Source organism: Ambystoma mexicanum, chromosome 6p, assembly GCF_040938575.1.
Source record: "Ambystoma mexicanum isolate Mex_15411 chromosome 6p, UKY_AmexF1_1, whole genome shotgun sequence".
NCBI classification, from domain to species: domain Eukaryota; kingdom Metazoa; phylum Chordata; class Amphibia; order Caudata; family Ambystomatidae; genus Ambystoma; species Ambystoma mexicanum.
Window position 1 is genome coordinate 1,526,647,105 of NC_090935.1, and position 16,901 is coordinate 1,526,664,005.

General features: G+C 44.1%; 2 protein-coding genes across 2 annotated transcripts in view; one reads left to right on the forward strand and one right to left on the reverse strand.

The window, feature by feature from the left end:
* The window catches only part of CORO2A (coronin 2A), a 633,746-nt gene that overhangs the window by 110,218 nt on the left and 506,627 nt on the right, over positions 1 to 16,901 (reverse strand). The gene's annotated exons all lie outside the window — the stretch shown is intronic.
* The window catches only part of LOC138511101 (uncharacterized), a 33,452-nt gene that overhangs the window by 14,228 nt on the left and 2,323 nt on the right, over positions 1 to 16,901 (forward strand). The window lies entirely within an intron of this gene.

A 16,901-nucleotide genomic window follows, 5' to 3' on the forward strand; every position in this document is an offset into this window, starting at 1 on the left:
GTGAGCTATTCAGAAACAGGTGTATATCTGCATAGCGCTCGAAGCTTGCAATCTATTTGTTGATAGTATCTAGCAATGCTTGTATTTTGGGGTAAAAGCTGTGAGGAAAACCCACGTGTGACAGTTCAGCAGGATCTCCACATTTGATGGCATACCAGGAATCTTTTTTGTCCTAGGTGTCCCACGTAAGGGGGGTACTGAATCTCCATCAGCCCCGCTTCCCACAGTCCTTGTAAATTAAAAGGCTTAGCCAGCTTAACAGAATAATTTGAAACTTTGTTTTTGGGGAATGTATTTAAAGAGGCGTTACTGGTTAAGGTGATATAAAAACCGTTTTTTTCCATCTTCTTCTCAGGGAAGATTTTTAGATCCTCTAGAGTTGCATTTCTCAGGCCAGCCCATCCATTTTACCAGGTGCTGTTTCTTAGACCCCTTACCTTTACTCTGAATAATTTTCTCAACTCTATAAAGATGCTGGGGATGGTCGACCACCTTTTGTAACTCCTCTGTATAGAAATTACCGCTTACAACTTCACCATCATAATCAGTTCACTGGTATATGTTTACTCCCTCTTTCACAGATGCTTTTGCCACTATGAAACTTTAATCAGTAAAGGATTGATGGTAACCTTTTGTAAAGATGCCTTTTAACTTGGATACTCTGACGTGGTCCCCTGTGCGTAAGGTTGTTTTCTTGATCTTCTCTGATAACCTTTCAGCATACACGTTTCTCCACGCGGCTAATGAGTGTTCTGACGTTACAGACTTTGGAGTCATTTTAATAGACAAGTGGTATCTGTCATTATACACATCTATAAAAGACTGTAATATATCCACATAGCGTTGTATATATTATAGGCTGTGAAATATCTCCATAGTTTAGATTTCAAGGTTCTATTAAAATGTTCAACAACTGCTGCTTTAACCTCAGTGTGTGTTATAAAATGATGCACACTGTGTTGTTTTAGAAGGTTTTGGAGGGGTCTATTTAAAAACTCCTTACCGGCAACAGTTTGTAATTTTACAGGTACTCGTCCCTTGCTGAAGATATTCTTGAAAACCGCTGTTACTCTTGAACCAGTCTTATCCCTCAAGACCTCAGCAAGAGCGTATTTTGATAAAAACATCTATCACTGTCAAGATGTTGCCTGCACCATTGTTCTGCTTTTCAAAATGGTAAACATCCATTAAATCAGCCTGCCACCGGTGGTCTCTGGAAGATACCATGGTCATTCTTCTTTTAAAACGTTTTCTAGCATTCCTATGAAGGGTATATGTCTCCTGATCATATAGCCAGGCCTTCACAGCTCCACATGTAATGGGGTGTTTATCACATTGTAATTTTCGATAAAGAGCACCAACACCCCCATAACTCCCAACACCTCTTTTATCATAATAGCTTTTATGCAATCTTGAAAGTGTGTTGTTATCCATTTAAGCACTACAAAAAAATAACCAGAGACCAGACTGGTGCACAAAGTTTTATTTTTTATAATGGGAGTTATAAATGTAGGGCTTGATGAAGTGTTACAACCTCTGATATTTTCGAGGACGCATTATGAAGCACGCTATACAGGTCCACCCTGGCGCCACGTCTATAACTCTACAGACACCAGATACTTGCAGCATTTAACAGTTCAAAGGCTTGTAAAACATGACCTTTAAGGTGGAAGTATCCTGCATACCATTCATCCACGTGTTGCTGCAACACTGTTCTAGGACACAAGTATAAAGACCCCACATCGTATCGGAATACATAACCGTATTCATCCCCCGCCGGCATATGATGATGGTACAGATGTCTCTTATACAGATTGCACTTTCACAAATCCTCTCATGTCGGAGTATCGGTATCACAAGATCCCACAATGTGTGTGGGATGTTTACAGTTATTCTCTCTTTCAGGACAGCGTATAACAGTTTTTCCACACACATACGTCCAGGCTTCAGGTCACGCTCCACATGCCCGGCTTGTCCTACAGAAACGCTATTCTAGAAACAATGGTACACATGAGGAGCAGATTTATTGTATTTTTATCTTTAAAAAAGCTTTCGGCGTACCAGACACTCCTTATGGCTCTTCCTAAAACGATATAGGTTGGTCTTTGTGCATTAAACGCTCTACGCGGTTTCTGAACACCACAGGCCCTGCCAGCTGTAAAGATCTCATTTTTTTCTCCAGATTGCGACATGTGCATATTTCTAGGAATGTTTTTGCTAGTAGACCCTCCACACTAGCATGTACACACATCCCCATGGCTTTATAAACACATTTAAGCATCTGAAAAATCTTATATGAATTCAACATAAAACATATCCGCCGTATTGATCTAGCATGATAATGCGGGAGTAAACAATCATGAGCATCCTGCTGTGGGTCTTCACATTTATGTCCGTAGCACCCCCGGTAATAATCACGCTTCAAACATATTTTCACAACACACCAAGCAATGAGTTGGTGGTAGATCTCTCTCTTTGGCTGGGGCCTCCCTCTGGAAGAGCCTCCCCGCTCCCCTGAAACCTGGAGAGAACCATCTTCGGTTCCGGAAGCACCTAAAACCTTCCTCTTTGCTTCTGCTTTCTCATCCCACCTCTCCCCTGCTGAAGTCCTGGCCGACAATGAGACTGCATGGGTTACCTGGCCACCCATCTGAACTCGGGCCCTAGCCCTGCCAGTTGCACGCTTGCGCTGCCTCCCTTTTAACCACTGCACCTGGTGACTGTTCTCTGTATCCCTAAAATCCCCAAATCAGCACTTATGTCTGCACTCACCCTGCACTTGCCACCAGCTCGCCATTCTTTATTTATTTTATGTGATTTTTTATTATCCCATGTACTTCACTTCCCCCCTCCCCCCGTACTTTTCTTTTTCCCCCTTCCTTGCACGATCTGAACTGATCCTAGTAAGATCGTTGTCTGTCTTCCATCTGTTCCCCCTCCCTTGCCTAGTCGCGCCTTGAAACACTTGTGTATAGGCGCGTTATAAATGTCATATCATATCATATCATATCACGCAGCAAAAGCTTGAACCATTAAAGATCCCAAAAGGGTCATAGTTTCATCTTCTTCTTCATCAGAACTTTCAAAGCGTTTTAAAAAATCACATTTCTTACACGTATTACCGCCTTGGGCTGCTGTACTTTCGATCATTTCTTAACAGCACACACAGTAAAAATTGACTGTATTGAATGAGGAGCTCTCGCTCTCAGCTCTGTCAAGTTTATCTGGCATTTTCTGCAATTCAAAAAAGAAAGAAGTTTAACTCTTGAGCATGTGTTTTTAAAGGTTTTTTTTCTCACACCCCCGCAACCACCCACCGAGACTTACTTTATTATTTACCATAGTACACATTCCAGAACCAGCATCTTACATCAGGTGCTAGCGACGTCCATAAACAACTTGTCTTCATCGAAAGCTGGTTCTAACTCTGGTGTCATGGCGGCCTCTGGAAACAGGTGCTCTAAAACACCTAGGTCCTCATACAGCGGCTCTTTAAGAGCCTTAATAGACTCATCCATATCTATGTATTCTGCATCTGTGTAGGCGGCATCTACACCAATCCCGCATTCATCAGAGGCCTTGATAGTAGAAACAGCCTGTGACATGTCATCAAAAGCCATCATATCCTGGCGTTCACACAGTTTATCCATAGCCGCAGCGTAATCAGGTTCCCCTTCGACGGCTGTAGTTGTTGCCGGCGGACTTTCAGGGCTGTAATAGTTTTTAAGAGTGTTCAAATCCTAGGTCGCTGTATTATTCTTAGAGTAGTAGCTGTAGTGCTACATAATTCCCGGTATAGCGGTCACTGCGTTATCAGGTTTTATCAGGTGTTCAGGAGCAGCTTGTACCTCCCTCCCAAACACCAGATGTATATATACGCCCTTCATACCACGCCTCTAAAGGTGGCACATCACAGACATCTCCAGAGCGCCCCACCATGCACAAACTGCAACACATTTCTGGGTCTTTGTGGGGGACATCTGGGTCATAATGGTCAACACACATTCCCATAACCTCAAAGAGGTGAGTCTTTCAGGTGAACCTCAATAGGACATTTTCGGGTTAGGTCACCCAACATGTTTGGACTTCCAGGCTTTGGGGGACATCCCTGCTAGCACCTATGATGTCACATCCAGGGGAAGTTCTGGTTAAACACCACTACATCACCTCCGGGATGGGCTTTCCGCTAGGGCAGGCCTTCCGAGTCACCCGCATGATGTCACCTCCGGAGCGGGACTTCCGCTAGGGCGGGACATCTGGGTTAAAGGGGCGTGGAAACCTGTCAAGCTTATATGATGATTAAAGGTATCATCTCCCTCTACTCATGTCTAAATATTTGCGTTTAATTGCCTGATGGCCACCCTTATGCTGAATTAGCAATTGGGCAATAGTCTCCTCGTGACCCATAATAGCAGTAGGAGGAGGAACCCAGAATTACCAATAGGGACAAACTGAGAAGTGCTGCAGGGAATAACTGACCTGTCAAGGAATAGTCAAATAAAATGAATATCACAGAGCATCAGAAAGAGGCCACACTGGCCTCGACCCGGACGCACTCCAGCACAGACCAGCTTCTATGGGCCGGCGCTCACACACCCTGTTAGGTATCAAAAACAGTACAAACCACTCTGGGAAATGTAGTCCCACAGCCTGTTGAAAATAATCAAAAGCAATCAATAAACAATTAGGTTTCCTAGTAAAGATGTTCTCTAAAATGTTGAGCAGACAGAGCATAGTGCGCTACAAATACAATACTAACTATTTAAATGATCTGACTGACCCAGGTGTTCTTATATACCGGCCCAAACGGGCTTCTACGCACCGGCACTCATGCCCCTGGTTAGGTACCAAAAACAGCACAAAGCTCTCTGGGAAATGTAGTTCCCACTGCGTGTTGAAAATAATCAAATGCAATCAATACACAATTAGGCTTCCAAGTAAAGATATTCTCTAAAATGTTGAGCAGACAAAGCACAGCGCGCTACAAATTCATTCAATCACTTTCTCTCACCAAGCAACACCTCTGCTCCAACTCTCTCTGCCAGTCTCCTCCATGCTCCGCTTCACCATCATCCCACCCCCTGGTCACTGGGTCCACCTCCTCGCCCCTTGACCTCCCCTTTCACCTTCTCTCTGCCCCATTTTCCAGGGTGTCTCTGCTGGTGACCCGTGATGACCGCCGGGACCTATTGTAGTTGGAGCTACAGCAGCTTGCTCTCTCATGGGTTGGATTGCTGGTTGTGTGGCATAGGGGTTTCTGCTAGATAAAAGAGAGAACACTAGCCTGCACTCAATGTTTGGTATGAGAAAATCAAGGGTGGCGCTCTGCATTTTCACTTTTCTCCAATTTGCATTCTATCCCAATTAAAATGGGGAAAATAATTTCAAAAGAATGAAGTCGAACTACCAAACATCAATAGTTGACTTAACTGAAAACTGTCACCAGGGTGGAGCATTCCCTTATGCACACACTTCCCACATGTATTGATAGAACTGACTGCTGATGTATTTGTACAGGGTGCTGCCATCAGAAATGCCCCCACTGTTTGGCATTATACAGACAACAGTACACAGAACTGTGCATGAAGACCCCAAGTATTTTCTTTAGGTTGATTTTATATTTGCAGTGATTTTAGAAATATTATGGGGTACTTCTGGTATTCCAACATTCTCTTTTCCAACAGGCATGGTGTGACTATGTTGCTTTGGAAGAACATGTCTGTTGCACAACATATTCCCTGCTATTACTGTCATTGAATTATGGAAAATGAAATGTGCTCCATTTCTGATAATATCTATGCCTAATAATAATATGAATTAATATGATGGGCCATTTCCAAATGCTATTTGACAAGATATATTTTTATAACAAGAATAAAATATGGATTCAGTGACAAATAATACACACCTCAAAAAATGATAATTTAAAAGATGCAAATAAAATACTGCAAGACTGAGAAAAGTTTCACGCTAAGGTCTTATCCCACCATTCAAAACCTTTTTACAGTCTGCAACAATGCAAAAGTAATGTACAACAAATAAGAGATTTTGTAATGAGTAAAAAAAAAAATTAGTAGTTGTACATGAACCTACATACAACTATGCATGCCTTGCACACATACATATCTAATGGGCCACATAGGCACTGATCTATATTGGCAATTATTTGTTAGCTCCTTATGAGCTGCACATTCTATGTCAAGACGGAAGCGAGCATTATACTTCATCTTCATTTATTTCCTCTCTCCAGCCGTTTCAACAATAACACAAATTTCAATTTTTCCTTTTAATAAAAAACATGTTTTTACTTTTTCAAATCAAAACTACATTTTCCTTCAGTCATAGACCACCTGTAGTCCCAGAGTTCTGGCCACGTTACCTTAGTCCATTCACTTCCTGTCCTCTCCCTCTTTTCCTGCTCTCCAAAAGATAAGTACCTCTAATTTTGGCTGCGCAGTTAAACATCTATAAGTGTATTTGTACGTGTGACCCAAGGCTAATTTATATAGATTGAGAGCGTGCGCATAATCTGTAACGTATATAGGAAGGCATGCAGTGTATTACTAGTACTTTCATAGGTATAATTCCTCAGCGGAGCCGTTGGCCCCCTGCCCCATTTTCGGGACGTTCGGGTCTCGCCGACCCCATCCACATTCCGAGAATAGACAGCGAAGATGCACCGTACACTTCGGAGGGATCGGCCCCTACCCTTGTTGGGGCGGAGCTAAACTCCATAGGCGCGAAATAACGCTCCCACGAGGCAGAGTAAGCGGCCCCCACCTTCATGGGGCGTAACTACTCCCCTCTGACACGGCAGTGTCTGCCAGAAGCGGAAAACCCATTGGAGGAGCAAGCACCCCCACCCTCGGGGAGGAAAGCAGATGATAACGCTTTCCTCATTTCAGAAGTCTCATACGTCAGCAAATAGCTACAGAGAGAGACATTAGTGATTAAAGTGCGCACACGCTTTCACGGATCGAAAATCCCAGCTTTAAAGGCTGCATTATAAGAAAGGAGCAGCTAACAGGCTGATACATTGCTGTCTCACCACATTTCAGAAGCCTGCTTAGCAGACCAGGGTGCAGCCTCTACTACAGTAAAGTGAGCTAGTCGACGTGCCACTACACCGTCAAGGTAGCATAAGGCACTTACCAGCACAAGACATGGCAGATTCTGAATGGAGCGAGGAGGAAGAAGCAGCCTATTCAGCAGATCTAGCCTATAGTTTTAAAGAGGTGCTGGAGGACTCACTAATTGAGGTAGTGTCTCAATGGGTCAAGCCCCTCCAAGACAGGTTGGAAACAATCAAATTGTTCCTGAGCCAGAATGAGACAGGAACCCTAGCAAAAGCCAGCACGTCTACAAAGGTCATGCCTGAGGACGCACAGGGGTGTACCAAGGCCCGGAAGAGCAAGAACTTCTCTGACCCCCCCCCCAGGCCAGACAGACGGGGCAAATACAAAGGCCCCTGAGGCTATGGACGCCTTTAACAGATTCCGAGACGCATTCTTAGTTAAGTCGGGTATGCCGAGCCTCAAGACCTCCTACCCAGGGGAAGATAATATGGGCGATGAAATAAAGGGTTCGCCAAAGAGGAACCCGCTGGGTCTCCGAGTTCATTGCAAGAGGACGCCGACAAAGAGGGAGAGGGGGAGGTACCGCCTCCGCCGAAGAAAAGGTTGAGGAAGCTCAACAATATAGAGGAAGAAGAAATATTGGAAATGTTCCACCAAGAGGACATACGTAACCCAAAGTCTTCTGAGTGAGTGCCATCTCCCAGGGTCACTAAGTACATGACCCAGAGAATGCGAAAAGCACTAGAAAAAGAAGTGAGGCATTGGATGAGGGCGGAATGCCTGAAGCCAGAACTGCCAGGGAAAGTGGCAGAGGCCCCAGAGCTGGACCCGAAGATGCAACAGACATCCCAGAAAAGGGATTGACCGATTATGGCGAAGCTGCCAAGAAAAGGTCCTTGATCTAGCGGGACCATTAGCAAAAATCATGGATTTGGCCGAGCGAGCGAAGGACACTGAGGAGGAAGTAGACCCGGAAGTTTTTGCTAACTGTGCCCAGAGGGCAGTTTGCCTCTTAGGAAACACCAACTGCGCCATTTCATCTGAGCACAGAAGAGGGCTGTTTCTTAAAATAGACCCCAAGCTAGGGGACCTGGCGTCCTATGTAGTGGCGAAGCAGCCTAGGGACTGCTATTTGGGGAAACCTTTGGAAAGGAAATGGGGAGATTTGACGGAACCTATACATCCCTGGAGAAGGCGCAAGCCTCTATAAAGAAAATATTCCCGGGAAGAGTTTTTGGCGGGACCGCTCGGTACAGTGGCTGAGCGACCGGTCGCTATCAAACCTCCTAGAGGCCTCAGTACAACAGAGCCCAATATTGGTAGAACAAACAACCAGACACCTTCATTCTGCCAAGAGGCTGTTTCCCAAGAGGAAGGCGAAGTAGAGGGCAGGAAAGAGGTCAGAACTTCCCCACAGGTGAGAAATCACACATATCCACCAGTAGGGGGGAGAACAGCGAGATTCTGGGTAAACTGGCGCAACTTTCCAGCGACGCTTGGGTGCTGCAGACAGCCGAGGCCTACACATAGAGTTTACAGAGATCCCAAGCCAATCCCAAAACCCCGCCCATTATACTCAGCACAAGGAGAGAAGGAAACATTACACACAGAGCTACAGAGCCTAGTAAAGAAGCAAGCGATAGAACCTTGCAAGACAACTCCAAAGTTTATAAGCAATATGTTCCTGGTACACAGGAAAGAGAAAGTAAGGCCAGTGATAAATTTAAAGGAAATGAACAGCTGGGTAGTCTACCATCATTTCAAGATGGAAGGCACCCATCAGCTCAGAGACACGCTCAGACAGGGCGACTGGCTCTCGAGGATAGATTTAAAAGATGCTTATCTTACAATGCCAGTGCTGGAGGAGCACCGTCCTTTCCTGGCATTCGATTGGGGCAGGCGATTCTGGCAATTTGCGACAATGCCATTTGGGCTAACATCGGCACCATGGGCATTCACAAAACTCATGAGGCCCATACGCGCAGGGATCAGAGAGAAAGGGATAAAAATCATCATATACCTAGATGACATTCTGCTGATGGCAAACAACAGAGACACACTCCTATACCAGACAAACTGGGTGGTGAGTCTCTTGACCTCACTCGGGTTCCTAGTGAATCGAGAGAAATCCGAAGTGATACCTGCAAAGAGGATAGGGTTTCTAGGGTTTGTCAAAGACACCAGGACAGCGACCCTGGAATTGCCAAAAAGAAAGATAAGAGATATAAAATGGGAGATAAGGAGTTGCATCAGCAAACCAGACTTCTCTCTCCGAGAGATAGCGCAAGTAGTAGGCCTGTTGGCAGCATCAATATAGGAAATATTTCCAGGGCCCCTGCATTATTGGGCTCTTCAACGGCTGAAGATAAAACACTTGCAGCAAGGCTTACGGTACCACCAACTAGAACCTTTAGATCCAGAGTCCAGGACAGAACTAGAATGTTGGTTACAGAACATGAAGCCTGGAACGAGAGAGACATATTTGGAGACCGGCCCGACATAGTGATAGAGTCAGATGCCAGCAGAGCGGGCTGGGGAGCTCGCTGCAGAGAACTGCAGACAGGAGGGAAGTGGAGCTTGGAAGAACTCAGGCTACACATCAACTATCTATAACTATTAGCCGGGTCCTTTGCGATCAAGGCCTTCACGAAAGGCAAGGTGAATTCATGTATCCTGCTGAAAATGGACAACATATCAGTGGTCAGATACATGAATCATTTAGGAGGCATGAAAGTCCAGATTATTTGCGGAAATAGCCAAAGACTTGAAGAAACGGAGAGGTTGTGAGCAAGTCCGCAAGTTGGAATCTGGAAGAGCAGCCCTTCAGAGTTATTGAAGGAACAAAGACTATGTTGGTCTAGTTGGCATTTCAGTTCCATTTGGATTGCAGTTGGGAAGCAGTCAATAAGAGGGAGAGGACAGGAAGTGAAGTGAATGGACAAGGTCACGTGGAAATTTGTGTTATTGTTGAAACTCCTGGAGAGAGGTAATAAATGAAGATGAAGCATAATGCTTGCCTCCCTGTCTTTAATAGAAGCAAGACTCCCTGCGCTATTAGCAGGGGTAATCTTCATTATATTGTCTTAACCAAACATTCTCCTCTTAATTTGGTGCTTACACTTCAGAATTTTGATTGAGTTTCTGAAACGATAAACCTTTTAATTAAAGTTTTCCTGCTATCCATACTTAAATTCAGTGCTGATAGTAATTGTCGTTAGCATTCAAAATGTACAACAATATGTTGAAAATGCTCCCTTTCAATCAGTCTCTTTGATCCTTATTAGGTAGTAATCAGATTTCCTCAATTCCCTTATTTCAATTTTGTTTACTCCAAGAATAATTCTGACATCCAAATATAGTTGTAACAGAAAAAAAACGTGTCCTACAATTTAGCCCTTTCTACTCTAACTCCTATGGGCCATTTCCATAAATAACTATGGAAGTGTTATCTGTATGAATGCAACTGACCGGTTTCCATTTCAGACCGTGATATGTCTGGATAGAGGTAGAGTCAATGAGACAGAGGTGAGCGTTTGAGCGGCAGATGGTACGCAAGTTACAGCTAATCAGATTTACAGTACATGGCACGTGCTACATTTTGTAAATGTACGGCTTATTGTCCTATAAATGTTTCCTGTTTATTGTGCTGCTTGTGAGATTCCCTTTTCCCACTTTGGCTCAATTTTCCTTTAATTGAGAAGGCTATTATATATATTAATTCTAATTGTTTTACGATCATTATTTCTTCTAATATGGAGTTGGGGTGGGTCCAAATTGGTGTTTCTAGGGGAGGACTGGTGCTTTGTAGCGTTTTAAGACTCAATATGCTTGTGGCAAGAGGATCTTTCCTGTGTGCTGGTTTACTGACAAACAGTATATTGTTTCGTTACACCACTTGAGTATACCTGGGTGTTGGTTGCTGTGAGAGGCGCCACAGTCCCTGCATGTATTACGGAGCCGCCATAGGAGGGGCTATTTGCCGAGCAATATAGCAAGGTATATCTTTACATTTCTAAACTTCATAACTTCAAAGTGCAGAGTGCTTAGGTACCGTTAATATGATGTGCCTTACTTTTCAATTACGGAGTTTAATGACAGCATTGTTGACAGACAGGGTGGAGGCAGACAGTGTACACACACACTAACACATTAGATGTAGTCAAAAGAAATGTATATTTGCAGAGAGCCTCAGAAGTCTGACTGCATTAAGAGAAATTATTTCTTCCTTGGACGTACGCTGTTTGTGCCGAATTCTGCAATGCTTGCTTGTTAATGGAAGTCTGCCTTCTCATTCCTTTTTCCATTTCCCAACCATTACCTTGGTTACGGTGCGTCACATAAATAGGCAACACAGAGAAGTGATCCCAGGAATATATGATGATCATCTTCACATGGATAGCGGAATAATTGTGGTGGAAGTACTGGACCACATTGCATTAGAATCTGGTCTCTGTAAGATTTTTAAATGGCTCTTTTTAACAAATACAGCAACGCTTGCTTGCAGTGTGCTGCTTTTAATGTTTGGTTCTTATTACAAGTATGGCGGTGGAGGAGAATTCGGTGGTAACGTGGCGCCATGTTACTGCCGCATTCCCGCACTGCCATACTATGAGGAGTTTGGCAAAGAAGTGGAGGATAACCTCCAGCTATGAGCTGGAGGAAAATCTGCCACTTTTCTGCCCCAAAAAACAGCAAAATCGTCAGAATTACCACCAGTGGCAATTCCGCTGAAATCCCCATGGAGTCCTATGGACTCCAATTAATGGGGACTCACACCGCCTACCACCAATTCTAATCCAGCGGTAATTCTGCTGCACCAAGTGGGGTAACAGTAATTCCGTTTTGTGGTATCTTGGCAGATTTACTGCAGAGATACCACCAAACCTTTAATTAGGCCATATGTTATGCTATGTTCTGTTATGTTAATGGACATTTGTATAGCTCCTTTCATCATGCTATGGTCTCAACGCACTGCAGGTTGAACGCCCTTGCGGCCCAGACTCCAGGTCAGTATGTGTGCAACTAGACCAAATTTATCGTGGGGGATAGCTGCATTCTAAAGGTTGTTGCAGTGTGCATGGCTATTATGTGTGCAGCAAGGCTGAATTTATCATGGGGGATAACTAACTGCATTCTAAATGTTGTTGCAATGTGCAAGGTGGTATATAGTTATGTGTGCAGCTAGGTCGAATTGATTGTGGGGGATAGCTGCATTCTAGTGTTGTACTGAGCAGAGAGTTAGGGTTGAGGGAGGTGTGTGCGGTTGGAAGAGACCTTCCTCTCTCTGATTGCCTTCCTGTGCCTACCAGATTAACTATGCTCCCCTTTATGGGCATCTGCTATGTTAGGAACCTCTAAGTCTAGTATGAACTCAGCTCCATCTGAAATACATGGCTGCACCTTCTCGGACCTAGTACTTCAAGCAATCCTGTGTTAGGCCATCTCCCACCTGCTGTACGAGGCTAGTATCTTCCAAGTGCAGAGGAAAGTAGAATAATCTAGGTCCAGGCATGGCTAGGGCTGCTGAGTGTAGTAACAATGCTACCAAGCACAATCAGGCGTTATGCAAAATTAGGCTAACCTACTGAATTGGGGGAAAATGCAAAAATTAGGCTAACCTACTACAGCACACAAAATGCAGTTTTAGGCTGACTAGCATAGTCAGGCAAGATGTGAAACTAGGCTATTTTATTTATTTGTACATTTATAGCTGCGCGCAAAGCCCATGGCATCTAGCCGTTAGTTACATGGAGAGCAAACAAACGTCAGTGGGGGCAGGGACGGGGGGGGGTCTGTTCAACAGCAGTGTTTTAAGATGCTTTCTGAAAAAATTGTAGGAGGGTTCTGCACACAGGTGAGGGGATAGCTTGTTCCAGAGAGACAGCGCCCAGACTGGAAAACAGGAACCCCCCGCTTTAGCATGTTTGAACCTTGGGGTGACAAGCCAGTGACTGTAGGTGGTCCTAGTGGGTGGCCTACAGTCACCTACTGTAGTGACTAACCTGACCTACTCAATCAGCCAAATGCAGTTTCAGGCAAACTAGCACGATCAGATGAAACGCTACAATACACCAACCAGCATGACCAGGCAAAATTCACACAGGAGACACACAGCTGCGGGAAGAACACCAATATTTTACACACAGAGCAGTGGAATAATGCACATAGGTTTTAAACACACAGTAGTGGGAAAACACCTACATTTGAAAATGCACAGAGCAGTGGAACAACGTACCTAGATTTGAAACTCACATATAATCAACAGTGTAATGAAAACCACCATATAATGTTTGATAAGCTGATAAATGCTGATCAATGAGGCAAAAGGTCTGGGTATACTTGCACATTTTTGCAGTGGAACTGTCCATTCATCATCAATATATAAGAAAGATAGTGGAAGCTCGTGAGTTTGTGGCAGAGCGCTACATTCCATATTCAGTTCAGGGATGTTATTTGGGGTTGCCTGGAGTAGCAGCTGCTACCCCTGGCTTCCCCTCTGCTACCCCTAGACCTGTTCTTGTGATCACGTGTGGGACTGGACAAAAAGGCAGTGCCAAGAACAGATATCTGTGTTGCACCTGAAAAAGGCAGTTGTAAATATAGCTAAATGTGTCACTGCTTTTTTTCACATGGAATCTAGATCTCGTTAGCTGGAGAAATAATAGGGATGCAGAAAAAATCATGAAGCTGCCATCACCAACAGGTTGCAGTCCATTAGTGAAGAATACCTGAATGGTTGGGTTCAGAGTTGGGGCTGTCTGTTCTGCTCATACCCAGTATGGGTATGGGGGCTAGGTCTAGCTAGCATGGAATGGTTAAGAGAAGCCTGCAGTACTCAGTGACAGCATGAACGCACATCCCATCAGTGCTTCTCGTTGTCTGGGTATCTGGGTCAGGTCACACAGTGCCCAGGCAGGATTGGTGGCAGAAGCCACTGCGGCATATCTATCTCATAACAAGCCCAGTGGCTGACTGGATGTGCACTACAACAATTCCACAGTTGGATCAACTTAAGGAATACTCATATCAAATTCACAATGCATTGGGATCACCACCAAATAGATTTCCTGGATCTACACATCTACAAAACAGGACACCAACTAAAGACCGAGTTATTTCATAAACCAACAGACCGCAACAGTTTATTGCATTTCCAAAGCTATCACCCGATGGGGTTAAAATACAATTTACCCTATGGGCAATTCTTCCCTATCCGTAGAAATTGCTCAGATTTGGAAAAATTCCACCAACATGCAGAAGGTTTAACTGAACGACTTGCAGAGAGAGGTTACCCAAAAAAGGCGATCAATGAAGCCAAAAAAAGAGCCAGACATACGCCCAGAGAAATTTGTTTGGAGAACAAACCGAAAAAAGATTTGGGCAGACTGGTATGTGTCACCACTTTCGGACCCCTGAGCCTTTTGATTCAGAAAACGATCAAGAAAAACTGGCATCTGGTAAAGAATCCAGGTACTCTACAGCTTGTCCCATGTTTTGCCTTTAAGAAAAATAGAAATCTACGGGATGCCCTTGTACATACCTTTATAGAACCACCTATACAAGCGCAAAACACACTTTGGGGCCTACCTCCTTTAATAGGTCATTACAAATGTGGTCACTGTGTGGCTTGCCCCCTGACTATACAAAACAAAACTTTCGAACATGCACGAGTGAAGTGGACAATGACAGATTTCACTAACTGGAACACCAAGGGTGTCATATATATAATTCAATGCCCTTGCAAACTCATCTATGTGGGAAAAACCATACGTGCCATCAAGATGCGGATTTCTGAGCATCGCTCCTGCATCAGGAACAAGATAGCTGATAAGCCCCTAGTGGAACATTTCATCAACAAGAACCACAGTGACACTGATCTAAGATGGTTTGTCTTGCAGAAAGTAAAACCAGCCAAACGTGGGGGTGATTTAGATAAAACTCTCACCCAATTAGAACAACGCTGGGTTCATAGACTGAACACTGTACAGGCAGGTTTAAATGTCTCTGTTGAGTGGAAGTCTTTCCTGTAATCTTGTATCTTGTAATTTTTCCGACATGAGTCATTGATATACGTGTCTGGGTACCATTTGCTACGAAAACGTTGCACAGACTGTGTTCTTCTTGAAATCATACTACCGTCTGAAAGTCACTCATGTATAGCAACAGTGTCACTAGTGAGTCTTATGTAGATTTATCCATACGTGAAACATTACATTGTTTAGTAACGTGTTTGCGTTTTCTTTTATGGTCACTAATGATCCATAGAGTCTCCTTGCTGTCAATGTATCCTACACTGAGGTTGCATGTGTCATTCAATTGTGCTATGGGACACACCTATATGTAATGGGCACTTCAATTTTATGGCGGAATGAGAAAATGTTGGGTCGGTCTGCACAGTGTTTTCAAACCGGCTTTGGGTTTCAGCTCGCCACCAATGAGGCCCCCTCCCTCCCGTTTGTTTGTTCCCTAGCGTCCCCCCATTTTTCTAGGGCCGCCAAGGTTTTTAGCCTCTGGTTGCCATGACAACCTTTTGTAAACAAATACACCTAAATTACTTTTTCGGATGCGCACTGCCATGTAGCATATCCACTTTAGTTTAGTTTTATTCATTGTGCCCCATTTCTTGTGGATTCCGTGGCTCCATTGACTGATCGCTCTGGCGGTGTTTTCAATATGGCCGCCGTATAAATGCCTGCGGGGCCCTAGCAACAGCGTTACTAACGCTCTGCCACCAGGCCCCCGCATTCCCGCCTGACTCAGCAGCCACGAGTCAGCACCAGCAATGCCGCACAGAGGCTGCACGCTCTGACATTTGGAGAGGTAACTGCCACTACTACGGCCCGTTTTCTCCCTTCTGAATTCTGTGACCCAGGCGCTCTCAAGGCTCATTCTGAGTTTTCTTTTCACTTTTTAGCTGTGCAAGCGGTGCAGTGTTTTTTTTGCCAGAAAACTACCCTGGAACTGGCTTTTTCGACTGAAATGCCCCCATTGTGAGGTATGATACTTCATTTTTTATGTATGTTTCCATGATTCATGGATAGACTAGCGAGGGACCGTCACTAATCACGCTTTCCTGCTTTCTTCTGTCTTTTTGTCTTTGTTTTGGTCCTGCACGATAGGATAATACAGAGACCAGCCCTTGTGGCTCTTGCATCTCTAGCACCTGACCTGTGAAATTCATTTATCCACAGGTAAACTGTGTTTCTTTGGAATTTTCTATTGATCGCAAACTTGTCCGATTAAGTCTGTCTAAAAAACTTCTCTGCTCATACTCCTCCCTGACCATAGTATCCTCTCCCTGCAGCTTAGACGTCACTTCACGCAGAACCCCGTCCTGAAGAAGGCTGTGTTAAAGATGAGGCACACCTAGCCCACCGATAAGCGGCTGAAAAACCTGGTGCAGACCACTCCCTTAACTTACAGCAAATCCATGCTGTTTTACCCAAGCTGAATGATTTTTTTGTGTTTTTGTACAACTGTTCTATTTGTGTCTTTTAATCGGTCTTTGAAATGTGTACACAACAATATGTGAACCTTTCGACAAATCCTAAAGTTGTTTTGGTTTCTGGTACACACACACTGTGTTGGAGTTCATTCCAAAAATGTTTTGGTATGGTGTGTGTTAAAATGTACTATGTTTCTCTATTGTTCTGTGAAAACAAACCTTTCTTGTGATGTATTTATATAAAAAAAAGTGAGATTCATCTCCATGAAAAAACAGTGAAGAGTTATTCCTTTCATATATATGCAGAGGTCCACAAAAACTTTGCTTGGGAGTATGTGTGTATGAGCATAGCGCCATTGTACCTATTCATTTGTATACTT